This window comes from Pinus tabuliformis, chromosome Q (genome assembly GCF_031772625.1).
Source record: "Pinus tabuliformis cultivar Carrire ecotype Pingquan chromosome Q, CPIR1, whole genome shotgun sequence".
NCBI lineage: Eukaryota > Viridiplantae > Streptophyta > Pinopsida > Pinales > Pinaceae > Pinus > Pinus tabuliformis.
This window is the reverse complement of record NC_142296.1, coordinates 281,326,296-281,341,388: the sequence shown is the minus strand read 5'-3', so window position 1 is coordinate 281,341,388 and position 15,093 is coordinate 281,326,296.

The following is a 15,093-nucleotide window of genomic DNA, read 5'->3' as shown; positions in this document are numbered from 1 at the left end:
CATCACCTCTAATGACATGCAATATTTATACTTTCTTGCATTCCCTCTCTCATATGATGGAATGCAATGCATGAAAAAAGTTTTCAACCACTCAAATGGAATGTGGCACTACACAAAATGTGGTGGGGCCTTCCTGGAATGTGACTATCGGTATGCGCTGAAATTTGAAATGCATGACCACACAAGCATACTAGAAAATGTCATCACATTTTATAATGTTGCAACTGAACTCATGGGTGTCTAAGAAAAAGACTTGTTCATACTCTCCAGTGATCCTGGTGCTATCCACGAGCTTCATGCAAGGGTTTCATGTCATCCTTTCCTCTTCACACTGTGTGTGAAAACATATATATTCAATGGTGTGGACCGTTTGAAGTTTGTACTAATCAATTCATAGGAAATCACCTATAGCTTTTCATGTTTCATTCTCCTCCAAGAAATAAAAAAAATGTCTACTACTCCAATTGTTTGATGTCTTTGAAAGTCGATTTCCTTTCCCCATTCCACCGTGAAGTGTAAAAAAATAACTTCTATATGTTTTTTCGTTCATTTTCATTTCGTCCCTTGCCACCCCACTTCTTTTTGTTCACTTCATCATTGTACTTCTTTTGTTTATGTATATACACCTATGATACATGTTGCATCTTACACCTTTTCATATTCCTCCATCTTTCACTTTTACATAGAATATATATGTTTTAGTTCTTCTTCCTTACAAAAAAAATAAAATATTTACACCCTTTTATATTGTTCTTTGTGCACCTAAATACAAACATTGGCTTCTTACAAAGGGTTGTCATTTGGTTTCCTTAAATCTAATTGGTAAATGAATGATAGATATTTAACAATCACTACAAAAATACTTCACTGAAATGAGCTTGATTCTAATCTCTTTCTATGTTGCAAAGATAGATTTGAAAAATTTCCAACAAAAAGAATTGAATCGCGCGACTTTAGTACATAATATCAAAGAAACATAAACTCTATTATAGAAAATGTCTCTCCGGCCACTAAAATTCAGCTAATTTGTCAAAAGACATGGCTATTTTATAAGCTAGAAGGCACTACTTTGAAAATACACCCACTAATGAAGTTCTTTCTTTTAGGGGATATGTAATCTATCTTTGCACTTAAGACAACTCTTTTTAATGTCCTATATTCGCATAAACTTGTTTCCCCATGTTTGTATGAGGATGGACATGCCAATGTCTTCTGCAAACCCCTCAAGAAATGCTCGAAAGAGACTCTTATATGCATAGAATAAAGGCACATCGCATAAACAAAGACGCCTCAAATATAAAGTTGGTTTAAACACCCAAACGTTTCCAACTATACCCCCCTCTAATGTTTCTCTTCCCCAACATACTGAAGCTTCACATGCAAACTCATCTCCTTCAACATTCCCCACTCCAACTATACCTATGCTTCAACTTCCTCCATTCACTGCCATTTCTTTCCCATATACATCGCACACCCCACCATTGAATCATCCTCCTTCACCCTCTCATACCCATAGTTTGGTCAACCCTGGCCTTAACCATGCACACCACAAATTTCATGAAAGGATAGATGACCTCTCTCCCTTGCACATCTACTCCGTATTGTTATAGACATATTTGGGCACTACAACCCCAAACTCATATGTCCATAAACTAAGGGATCCTTAAGTCCCTAAAAGTGTTTTTTCATACCCTAAAGGATTATGATCAACTGATTACATCATTTCCCAGAAGTTCCACCTGAAAAACTAATCAGAACTGGCTAAAACTAGACCATACAGACTGCTCCATTGGCCAGGTGTGATGCATACTGAAATGGCCTTCTATGGGGTGCGATGAGTGAGAATAGACAAATGGCAGAGATAGTTTGCTAGGTGGATGATCATGGAATCTTCCAGAAACTTCTCCTGTGACACTTGCCTCTCTAAATTCGCCTAGGGATGAGTAAGAGATTAATGAAATCTTCAAGTGGAACCAAGAACTATTAGTGGAATGACACTAATCAAAAACCCAAAGCTGACTCACACCCCTGCAAGACATCTATAAATGGATCCCTCATCTGAGATATCTAGAGGTTGGAATTTTTTATTTTGTAAGGAAGTGCAGTTGGTTTGTTGGTGAGAAGAGACATTGCATTGTTGGGTGATTTGCTTGTTCATGAGGTGAAGAGGGCTTCTAAAACTTGGAGGACGATGCTGGATCAGATAGCTGGGTTGTAATCCTCTCTTACACTACTATTAATAAAGTTCTTTGGTTTTTCCTCCATATAAACATGTGTTTATGAATGTAATTGTATGGTCAATGTGTTTCTGATTCCGCATTGTTTACAATGTTTTAGATAGAGATTCTTTGATAGTTTGCTATTACTTTGACTCTACAAGTACTCTTTGAAGTGGGACAAGTGGGAGAGGAGTGGCAAATTCTATCAAGGAAAGGAGAAATCAAGCTAGGATCAAAGCAGAAGATCCAGGTTGGTCCTCTTTTCTTCTATTCCATCTATCACACTTAAAGGAACTCTTGAAAAGCTTTCATTGTTTGTTTCTAAGATAGCTACCCATCTTAGTGGGACTAGCAGTTCGAATCAACACTAGTTTTCCCTGAAACAAAATGGCGACTCCACTAGGGAACGAATAGTTTGTTTTTTTTGTTTATTGTTTACTTTATAAATTACAGAAAAATCCTGAAGTTAGCCAACTAGCCTTCGGAACACCTTTGCTATGCAATTGCGAAGTAGATGAATGTTGCTTCAGTCAATCTCTGGTTGGTTTATGAACTGAACATCTGACTTACAAGGCATTCTAAGTGCCCTTGTGGTAGCTCAGAACCTCATCAGATCTTACCCTTATGCTTTGTTTTTACTATCCATCATTACTCAGCCTAAATCACTAAACTTAGCTACAAGTTTTGAGCAAAAACCAAGCTCAGTTTCTGTCCTTGGTCCATCGCATTATCTGTAACTATGCAACCTGGGTACATCGCACCTCCTGTGTGTTTCAGGTGAGATGCATCCCTGTTTCCTTGTGTTGCAGGTGCAATGATTGAGTGATACTGCTTTCTTTTCTGAAAGTTGGTTTTTTCCTCCTTGTTTTCAGTTTTATTCAATAGTTTTGTTGTACATGATCAGTATCTTCTTGCTGTAACCTTCTTCCTTCACATTATTTCAGCCTCCATCAATTAGGAATTGTAAATGTTTTTGTGTATTTGTCAATCATTTACAGTCTTCCTTTGTCGAATGTAGCCTAATCGAACTGTCGTTTTTTATGCAAATGTCGTAATTGTCATTTTAAATCAAAAGAAGAGTGTCATAAAGTCTTCCTCTTCTAGATAGTTTATTGTACTTTTGTCATTGTACTTGATTTGAGTTATTAGTATTTGAAGTGTAATTTTACAGTTTTCATTTCGGAATCGAAAAGTGTTGTCTTAGTCTTCCTTTCGTTTTGAAAAGAAATTGTTAGAAATGTCGCTTTGAAAGAAAATAGTTCAAATCTGTACTTAGATTTCCTTTCTGACATTCACACATTAAGGAAGCAGAAAACAAATACATGCATGTGCATCTGCATTCTGACTGCATGCGAAATTTGATTTAGGAAATTGCATTTAGTGTGTGCTCTATGCTCTCTGCTGAAAGAAAAATCATTATCTTCTTTCCTTTGTAGCTAAGATTTTCATTGCTAAAAGAACATAAACGACTATTTATCATTTTAGATTGCATATTTAGGAATTTCACATCTACATCATGCGGTGAAGCTTGAAAGAAAAAATTCTAAGCAAGATAAACTCTAAAATAAACATCAATGAACATAAAAACACTTTGGAACCTAATTCAACACATATAGAAGTCTAGGCTAGAGACATGTTCCAGCATCGTAAAACCTGGTAACTATCATTTTCATCAAAGGTTGGGTGATTCCTCCTCTTTGATACAACAAGTTCTAGTACAGACTTGTGCTCCCCATACCGTTGAGTATATATTGGGAGATCACAATAGACTAATATCCTTTACCCTTAGGAAGCCGTATCTGCCGCCCTATCGATCACAATGCATTGAACACAGCATTCGGGAAGATTGACTGTCGTACATGAGTCGTTGGTAATTTCTCTATCATTTATCACCAAGGTGTATTTTGTAGTTTTGCGATCGATTTGGTAAACCCTCTATCTATATTTCTAGAGTAGTCACTTTAGTTCCTTTTCAACTCCTTGAAATAAATGGTCCATTTGAGCACTTGTCACTTCAAGCTCATGAAAAATCGAAGGTGACTAGAGTCACCTTTAGCTTTTTATCGACTCTTAAAAATTGAAAAAGCAAGTTGTGTCAAAGTGTCTTAAAATTTATTTTAATTGGAATAACATCCCTGTTCCTTCGTTGATCTGAGGTTGACATAATGGAGTCTACCAATCAAGGAATCCTAGTCCTTTCTCATCCTAGTCCTTTCTCCTCTTAGAGAGATATTGGTTCTCCATATATGGCTACATTGTCCCTTCCAGGAATCATAATCAGCCTACCAGTATGGCTTTTCTCGACCTCTGTCATTCAAAACACCATAATTCCTCAACAATCTAATCAGCAACCAAATGATATTGAAGTTACCCCTTCACCTTCTACTTCATTTTTTTCTCCTTCCCCTTCTTCCTCTTCACTTGGTGAAACTAGTGACACTAAAAACCAAGTAGCTGAGAAGAAAAAGAAAGGGAAGGAGAAGAAGAAGAAGCCAACTAAACAAGGAAACAACAATGCATCATCTGGAAAAAATCCATACACTAAAGTTTCCAAACCAAAAACTCCATGCATAATTTGCAAGGAGAGACATTACCATCGAGATTGCCCTTGCATCTCCGGATCTTGAGAGAATGGTCTCCCCATTTGCACCATTCAGTGTCATCAACCCCTGACAGTCAGGTTGACAATGCACCATCAACTAGTGAAAATGAAGTCAATAGATAGAAAGGAAAAGTCAGATTCCCATGTAGGTTATGTGAAGGTGATCATACTCTTCACCGTTGTCCTTTTCTAGATGAAGCCAAAAGCATTTTGGATAACCGTCCTGCTTCACCGCAGCAACTTCCACCTGGATACAAGAAACTCTTGCCAAGTCCTTTGCTAGTTGAAAACCCGATTTACATAACTCAATTGTCGATCGAATCACCTATCATTGAAAGTGAACCTCCTGAGTCCACACTGGACCAAGGTCAACTGGTCGAGATGGCAGTCGACCCAGTCTTGCCTTCAGAACACCCACCTTTAGATGATACAGTTCCCGAAGAGAATGAGAATGACACCGTTCAAATTCTTTTTGTCGATACAAAGCCTAATGAACATGGGGGCAATCCACCCATTCCTTTACGACAGGAATAGACTCCCCTTGTTCATGAAACTTATCTAGACATTTATCTGGTACCTCCTCCAAGCAGTCTAGTCGTTTCTTTGATTGGAATCAACTAGAAAAACCCCGCCTTCCATCTAATGTACCATTCCAAATCATAATACAAGTTTACAAAATGATCGTGTCTAGCACTGTCATAGATGAAGGGGCTTTAGTGACTATCCTTTCCTCAATTGCTTGGAAATTGCTTGGTCCACCATTTCTTTTGCTTGAAAAACAAAATCTATCAGGCTTCAACAAAGGAACTAGTCGACTGTTAGGGATCCTTCCAATGTTGTCGATAACTTTGAGAAAGAAAACTGTTCATTTGAACATGATGGTAGTCCAAGGTCCACTATATTACAATCTACTCCTTGGACGTGAATATATATATAGCATGGAAGCTATTGCTTCCAAATTCTTTTGAGTGATGTGTTTTCCACATGAAGGCAGACTGGTCCAACTTGTCGACCAGCTTTCATTTCCTGGTTCAAACATAGCTATGAATCAACCATCATCCCTAAATGGTCTCTTCATATCAACAATGTCTCGTCCACCTTCATTCCATCAACGTAATTACCATGAGTAGTTTGGTGAGTGTGATGAAGGTTAGGGGGCATGCACCCTAGTCTGCTTTGGCAAGCGAACCCAGAGGAAAAGAGAGATTTTCTTGAAAGGTTATAATACTTGGACCAAAAAAACATTCCCGTATAGGTTATGTGATCAGTCTGACGCACTTATTTCCTTTGTACGATTGTGAGTGGAAGCTCACAGCATTCACCTTTGTACATTATGTGATTGGAAGCTCATAGCAATCACCTTCATCTATTTCGATGGACAAAGCAAAGGAAGAGTTTTTGTCTATCGATAGAAATAATCTTGCCTAACCGCAAGAACTTCCATTTGGTAACCTGGAAACTCTCCTTTTACTGAAATACCTTGGGGCATGAAAACCTTTGCATGTAAGTGAAAAGCAACCTTTGATTTTCTTATTTTATAGGTCCTCAACCCTTTAACCTCATAGCTTGGTCATTTCTAGCTTACATAAAAAGGCAATGAGCACATGTTATAGTAGTGTTCAAGCTCATTAAAAAATAAATCCACCAAGAGACATTATCAAAAGACTGGTAAGAGCAATGTTCCCGCAAGGTTCAAGTTCATTAAAAAATCAACCTGCACTAAGCACATGTTGGCACAAGGTTCAAGCTCATTAAAAAATAAACCCGCCTTTAGTAAATAACCTTTGTGATCACTTCGCTATTAGCCCTTTTGAACCTTGGTTGTGTTCTTTCCGTCACGTCCATTCATTCGGCCGACCATATGCTTCCACTTGATCATTTACCCTTTTGAGGAACACCTGCGATGAGTGATTCTGATTGCCACCATCTTCACACTGCCATGTTTTGAGAAGTTCCAAACTCACCTGGAACCAATTGCTACCCAAAAATACCACTAGTTCCTCAAAAAACGAGTCCCTTTTAAACTCTTTTTAGACTCATTAAATATAAAAAGATTGTTAAGCTATTGGACTTTCTAGCTCATTAAAGTAAAGGGAACGCCATCCCTCTCATATATTTTAATCTTTTTGGACTTGAGGGATTATTAAACAAAAAGATCGAGCGCTTGTCTTTGTCAGCTCATTAAAGCTATCGAAAGGTCATCCATTTCGTATTATTTTATACTTTTTTGGACTTAAGGGATTATGCCACAAAAAAGGACTATTGTAGTCTCCTTTTCGTCCCTTTTTAAACTCTCTAAACATGAAAAGGACCGATTTATATTTTTCGTTAAACTCATTAAAACAATAGCAAAAAACATGTCCACCTAGACAAGAACGAGTCTCATTGAAGCTACGCTTGCTAAACACAAAGTAACACGTTTGCCCGAAGGGCAAATTATAGACCAAGCAATGTTATCCTCCTCAATCTTGTCAAAAATAAAGAAGTACTAGTCAGCAATGACTGGGGAATAATGGGAAGAAAACTTGAAGAACTTTATTGGTAGCAAGTCGCTCTTGAGCATGACACTTTCACTCCGTCACCATGATTGAGTTGGGTTGGGTTTTTCCGTTCACCGTCACCATTATTCCTCTGTACCATCCATGGGGTTAAGGCTACCAAGTCCATATCAGTGTGGCCAATATGTTCAATAGAATTCATTCAGAAAATTCACCATCCATCAAACGCCTCATCCACTGCAATACATCCACCCTTAATTTTTCATACCTACCATTCCTGAACATTATATCATCAGATTGTTTTCACCTCCACAAAAATAATTTGCTTTGTTTCGCGTCGTAGATATGGGATACATCAAGGCCCTCCTACGACAGGTCACTTCTTGTCGACATCAACTCATTATCCAAGAAGTTGACTTAGAAACAACCCTTTCAGTACTTTGAAGCTTGCATGCCTCAAGGGCAAGTTTCTCACTTCCGGTGACAGGTTTACATCAATGACCTTCGACTGAAAGACTTTGCGTGGTGTTCGACATCGGCTCATATATTCACACCACATGAATTGTACTGTAGTACCTTGAGGGTCATCATCATTATCGTTGACTCCTCTCGCATCTATTAATATCTTACATCATTGGCTAGAAATCAAGCGATGTCTTTCCATGTTCGATTTCAGAACATCTTTTCACATGGATTGACTTGTACATCGGGCGAAGACTTGAAAAGTTTTGAAGACCTCGGTTCTAGTTTCATCCATCCGGGCTATGATATGCTCAAGAAAATAAAGACATCAATTGTACACAGAAGCTACAACCAGGGAAGATGACTCTTCATGCGAAGAATCACTAGTCTGCAATAGTAGATGATTGTCTATCCTATGTACCTGAAAATTAATTTATAAAGCTGATCATGGGAATGCATACCTCAGCTAGATCATGAAAATAATATGATGATGATGTATTGTATTGTATCTTATACAGGTCACCTTCCAGTATGAATACCTTGGATCCTCATGATAAAGCATTTCACTCGACATCAGAAGATTTATGACCTCACGCTTTAGGGGGCAGCTATTGTAGACATATTTGGGAACTGCAAACCCAAACTCATATTTCCATAAACTAAGGGCTCCTTAAGTCCCTAAAAGTGTTGTTTCATACTCTAAAGGATCATGGTCAAATGATTACATCATTTCCCAGAATCTCCACCTGAAAAACTACTCAGAACTGGCCAAAACTGGACCATACAGACTGCTCCATGGGCAAGTTGCGATGCATACTAACTCCCAAACTGACCAGGTGTGATGCATACTAAAATGGCCTTCTGTGGGGTGGGATGAGTGAGAATAGACAAATGGCAGAGACAGTTTTCTAGGTGGATGATCATGGAATCTTCTAGAAACTTCTCCTGTGACACTTGCCTCTATGAATTCGCCTAGGGATGAGTAAGAGATCAATGAAATCTCCAAGTGGAACCAAAAACTATTAGTGGAATGACACTAATCAAAAACCTAGAGTTGACTCACACCCCTGCAAGGCATCTATAAATGGATCCCTCATCTGAGAGATCTAGAGGCTGGAATTTTGTATTTTGTAAGGAAGTGCTGTTGGTTTGTTGGTGAGAAGAGACATTACATTGTTGGGTGATTTGTTTGTTCATGAGGTGAAGAGGGGTTCTACAACTAGGAGGATGATGCTAGATCAGACAGCTGGGTTGTAATCCTCTCTTACACTACTATTAATAAAGTTCTTTGGGTTTTCCTCCATATAATCATGTGTTTATGAATCTTATTGTTTATGAATGCAATTGTATGGTCAATGTGTTTCTGATTCCGCATTGTTTATGATGTTTTAGATAGAGATGATTTGATAGTTTTTTGTTACTTTGACTCTACAGGTACTCTTTGAAGCAGGACAAGTAGGAGAGGAGTGGCAAATTATATCAAGGAAAGGAGAAACCAAGCTAGGATCAAAGCGGAAGATCCAGGTTGGTCCTATTTTCTTCTCTTCCATCTATCACACTTAAAGGAACACTTGAAAAGCTTTCATTGTTTGTTTCTAAGATAGCTACCCATCTTAGTGGGACTAGCAGTTCGAATCGACACTATTTTTCCCTGAAACACATATGCAAAGAATCATACCCAAATATGAAAACAAAATTCTTACATGGTATCCTCTGTTTCTCCCAGTGTACAACTACAAAATTCACCCACTGCTTCTCCCTTGCGAACAACATGGACCCTGGTGACCAACTATTTGTCCTTGCTACTCTATCAGAAATAGAAGAAATGCTCATATCATGTGTCATCCCAATCTTACAAGTCACTCATGGACAAGGTGGACAGTACAAATACATTGGTCATACTATTTGTTTCTCGTAAGAAATCACTGCCATTGCCAACATCTTACGCGGTTGGTTTCCGAATTGGACATCATCGTTGTTACTAGGCATGGTTGTGACCACAAAACATATGATTTCATTGTTAGCGGGACACGTGTTCTTGCGCATTTAGATTATAAACTATCCCATGATCCCTACTACAAGGATGTCCAACTAGACCAAGTTTCAATAAATGCCTTGCCGACTCACCTTAACGATATGTCTTATGTCATTCGTCACATCTCCCCCTCCTCTCCTGAACCACGACTTACTTCCATATCTTTGATGATAATATTCCTACACACCCCACTCCAACAAACCTTCAACCATCCTCTTTTGTATCAACAACCCCTAATTCCCATACTGAGCTTGAATAAATACACAACTACCTACAGTCTCCCCATCCTAATTCCACTACTTGTAGTATACTTAGGGGGGATAATATGGGGTACAAAGGGAGGTACCCAAGGGAATAAGGTAATCATGAGATGTAAGGATAAGAAATAAATGGGTCATAGTTAATAAATAAAGTGGTTAACCTGCATCATGTAAGGGACCACAAGTAGTTAGGAATAATGTATTAGATATATGGTATTGAGAGACCCATGGTAATGACCCATGGTATTTTATGTATGAAGCCTATATAGAGGCTAGAGACTCCCAATTGAGAGATGTGAATGATTATTGTATTGGAAAGCATATGGCTTGTGGAGTGTTCTCGTTCCTTAAGGAGTGCTTGTATGGTGTTACCCTACCTCAACGGTTTGATATTAATAAAGAGAAGCATTTCTATATTCATATTTTATTATTTCTTGGCATATTTCTATTTTCATATATTTGCAGGTCAGATTATCCGACTTGAAAATATATGAATATAGAAATATGCCCATAAATAACAAGATATGAATATAGAAATGCTTCTCTTTATTAATATCAAATTGTTGAGGTAGGGTAACAACATACAAGCACTCCTTAAGGAACGAGAACACTCCAGAAGCCATATGCTTTCCAATACAATAATCATTCACATCTCTCAATTGGGAGTCTCTAGCCTCTATATAGGCTTCATACATACAATACCATGGGTCTCTCAATACCACATATCTAATACATTATTCATAAACACTTGTGGTCCCTTACATGATGCAGGTTAACCACTTTATTTATTAACTATGGCCCATTTATTTATTATCCTTACATCTCATTATTACCTTATTACCTTGGGTACCTCCATTTGTACCCCATAATATCCCCCTTAGGTATACTACATTCCACCCCCCTTAAATATGTTTCATCCCCAAAACTTAAGAAGAACACAAATAATAAGGTCTACTGAAAAGAGTAGTCCACTGATACCATGCACATGCATTTAGCCATCCCAAAGATAGATGATTACTCGATCTAGTCACTGCCTCACTCGCTTGAGATGGGAGTTGATATTGGCGGTTACTCTATGTTGATGTGTTGTGGGTGGACGATTGCACCTATTTATCTGTCATGCGGAGGTTGTTGTCCTTGTTGCTAATTTGTTTCCATCTTGTTGGTTTTTTTCTTGCTGGGTGATGTGGGTTGTGATATGCTGAAGTTTTAACCCACGGTGTATCTTTCTTTAATTCACCATGTTGTGGCGCCTACGTTTGTTGCTTATCATCTAATATTACTTCAACCATAGACTCCTCATCTGATGTATTAGTACCTGTAACATTTTCTTCTTCAGCCTCCTTGGACTTTACCTGTTTATTGATGGAAATATCTTGTAATATAATTTTCTTCTTTTAATACGAGAGCTTCAGGAGTTTCTTCTACACATTAATATTGATAGTACAAACATATTCTATCCAAGGGTATCCCAAAACAACATCCACATTAGCCATATCTGAAGCATAAAAATGAGAATTTAATACATATTTGTCCATAGCAATATTCAAATCGCTTATAAACTTGAACATCCTCATTATAAATTTGTGTGTTCTCAATGTGTTTTGCTGGAACTTGCAATTTTTTTGCCATCTTAACATTTATAAAATTTTGCTTGGAACTAGCATTTATAGAGACAATGATATTCTCCTTCTGAATACGTCCATGAACCTGTAATAAGGAGATACTAGTAGAAAATAACCCCGCATGTTCCTCATTATCCTGTTTTCTAGCATGAGACCATTTGTCTAAAAGGAAATTTTCAAATTCTTCATCAAGAAGACTTAACAACTTTTTACTATCAAGTGAGCTCCACCATATGGCAACCTTATCTTCAAAAAGAGACCATATTAAATATTTCCAATATTCGGCCATAATGACTTTTGTCTTTCTAGGAATTCTTCAATAGTAGGACCATTAACTTTCCCTGTAAAAAAATTCTTGGTAGGAGCCATGAAGAGGGTTTTGAAAAAAATCACTTACTTTGGAAAAAATTTAAAATGGACACAACTCTATCAATATGGCTCAGAATCCTTATTATAATCTATTTTTGGAATTGGAACAACAATTTTGCATCTTCTCGTGTGATAGGAATCTCTATCTAGGCACTCTAGAAATTCAGATTCGCTCTGCAACTGTCCTGCCATAAAAAAATTATGAAAAGGAAAAAAAAAACGAGTTGATTTTAAATCAGCAATATCTCCCTCATCCGAACTCCAATTCGACCGTTTCTTTTTTAATTGGGTAATTTTTCAAGAGGATCTCAGATATGCAATTATTTTCTCAAAATTCCTCACAAAAACTAAAAAATTGATTGGAGATTTGTCATCCATTAATTTTCGTCAGAAAAATTTCTGCAACACAGCTGATTTTTAAATCAGCGATATCACCCTCATCCGGACTCTAATTTGGCCGATTTGTTTTTTTTAATTTCGGTATTTTTTCAGAAAGAATCTAGATCAGTAATTTTTTTTAGCAAATATTTCCCCAAAAGTTTCATATCTTCTCTGCAAACTCACCACCCCAAAAAATTCCTGCAAAAAAAAAAAAAATTTCCCCGCTTTGCCCAAGAAAGTGCTCTGATACCACTTGTAATATATTTTACTTGTAAATATATGAGAATATAAATATGCCTTGAAATAACAAGATCTGTATATATAAATGCTTCGCTTTATTAATCAAAACCCTTAAGGTAAGGTAACACCATACAATCACTCCTTAAGGAAGGAGAACACTCCATAATCCATATGCTTGCCAATACAATAATCCTTGACATATCTCAATGGAGAGTCTCTAGCCCCTATATAGGCTTCATACATACAATACCATGGGTCATTACCATGGGTCTCTCAATACCATATATATAATAAAATGGGCTTATCACATTATTCCTAACTACTTGTGGTCCCTTACATGATGCGGGTTAACCACTTTATTTATTAACTATGGCCCATTTATTTATTATCCTTACATATCATTATTACCTTGGATACCTCCCTTTGTACCTGATAATAACCCCCCTAGGTATACTAAACTACTTCACTTTCTTGGCCCTCTGTTTCCCCCTCCACTATCAATGAATATACCATAGAAGGCCTCCTTGCTATGGTGTTCCCCACACTCTTCCCCACTGGAGCTAATATGATTGGTCAACCATGCCTTAAAAAATTTGAAATGCAAGAATATGTTGTTCACCTCATACGCTACTATGATAACCATTTTTCCTAGCATCCAATATTCTGGTATTACTTGTATAATCTTATGTTGCAGCATCATAGTTAGGCAGCTACTCCTATTTTTGTGAAGAGAAAACCTGAAGAGGGTTTTCCAATGACTGTTGCAAACCTTCATTCATGCCTCCATGACATTGTTGATTCCATTCTTCCTGACCATATTACGTTCTTTGGATCAAACCTTAGAGGGACACGCTCGTTTCTCAACACACTCAGAGGTCAACTCACTAATATGATCTTACAAATAGGTAGCCCTACTTTCTTCTCCAACCTAAGTGCAACTGACACCAAATGGCATGACATGCGCATGGTCATCCTTGGCAACCCCCCCAAGGATTCATTTGAGTTGTCTTAATGGAAATTCAAGAATATAATCAACAATCCACATCTTGCAACATAGTACATTCATTGTCGATACATAATATTCCTCAAAGAGGTCTTGCAAAAAGGCTTACATGCAAAGGACTTATGGTACAGGTGTTTCCCTGACCATCCTTCCCCTTTTTGTTTCTTTGTTTGGATGTACAATCACCTCTCAAAATTTCATTTTACATCTTTTCAGGTATGAGTGGAAACATAGAGGCTCCACACACATACATGGTTTCCTTTGGCTCAAAAACACACCTGATATGGACAACCTTGATTGGGATGACAAAGTCACGATGGATAGAGCTAGGTGCTTTTTCGATGAACACATTTCTACTTGGAATCCTCGCGCTCCTGAATGACATGGACCTTATGTTCACATTTCTACAGAGAACGACCCATGCATCGTCCCATCGCCATTGATATTTTCATCCTTTCTCCTTGAGGACTACGAGAATCTTCTTAATTGCATTCAATGGCATACAAAATGCCACCCCTTCATGTCTACGCAAAAAAGGTCATATTCTTGTTTTCCGTTATGGAGTTTCATGGGATTTGAATCCAACCTTCCCATTGATCATTGATGGAAATGGACGAAAGAAATGTGTCCCCTCTCGTAATGATGACAGGCTAAATGTACACAACTATGACATGTTATACATATGGAGAGAAAACATCAATTGCCAACTAGTTTTGTCTTGGCATGTTGTTCTGCGCTACATCGTGAAATATGCATTGAAACCAGAAACAAAATCAAAAAATTATTGGAAAATGTTTTCACATGTCTCCCAAGTTTTCCACAGCGAAACACGTGTTGTTAATGTTGTCTAAAAAATTTTAACAGAAACAATTTCCGATAGGGACATCGATGCACAGGAAACATGCCACATGCTACAAAAACTGCCCCTTTCACTTTGTATCCACTCATTTGTTTCCCTCAATGTTACTCAAATTATTTTTTGACGTGTTTCTCATGGTCTAGGTTCCCCCTTCCCAACACCACCCTTCATTTTAGCATACATGAATAGACCTCCTTCACTTGAAACACTAACTCTTCTTGAAGCTGCACGTTCTTGGTCCTTTTCTGCTCTCTGAAAAGTTAACCAATGGAAACAAATATATCCTTGCAAAATTTTTCATGTCCTCCCTTCCTATTCCTTGATCCCTTCTCCTGCTAATGCATCCTATGCTTCTTTCTGATGGAGTGAACTACTTCTATACTTCCCTTTCCACACACTCCCATCAAACATAGGCTCCCATTATGAAGCAATCATTTCACATTGGGGACATAAAATATATGTGTATTTTCCATGGCATGTTCATCGAGCCCGTGAAACCCCCTTGTCCCCTTTCTCTAATGACATTTTCACTAATGATAT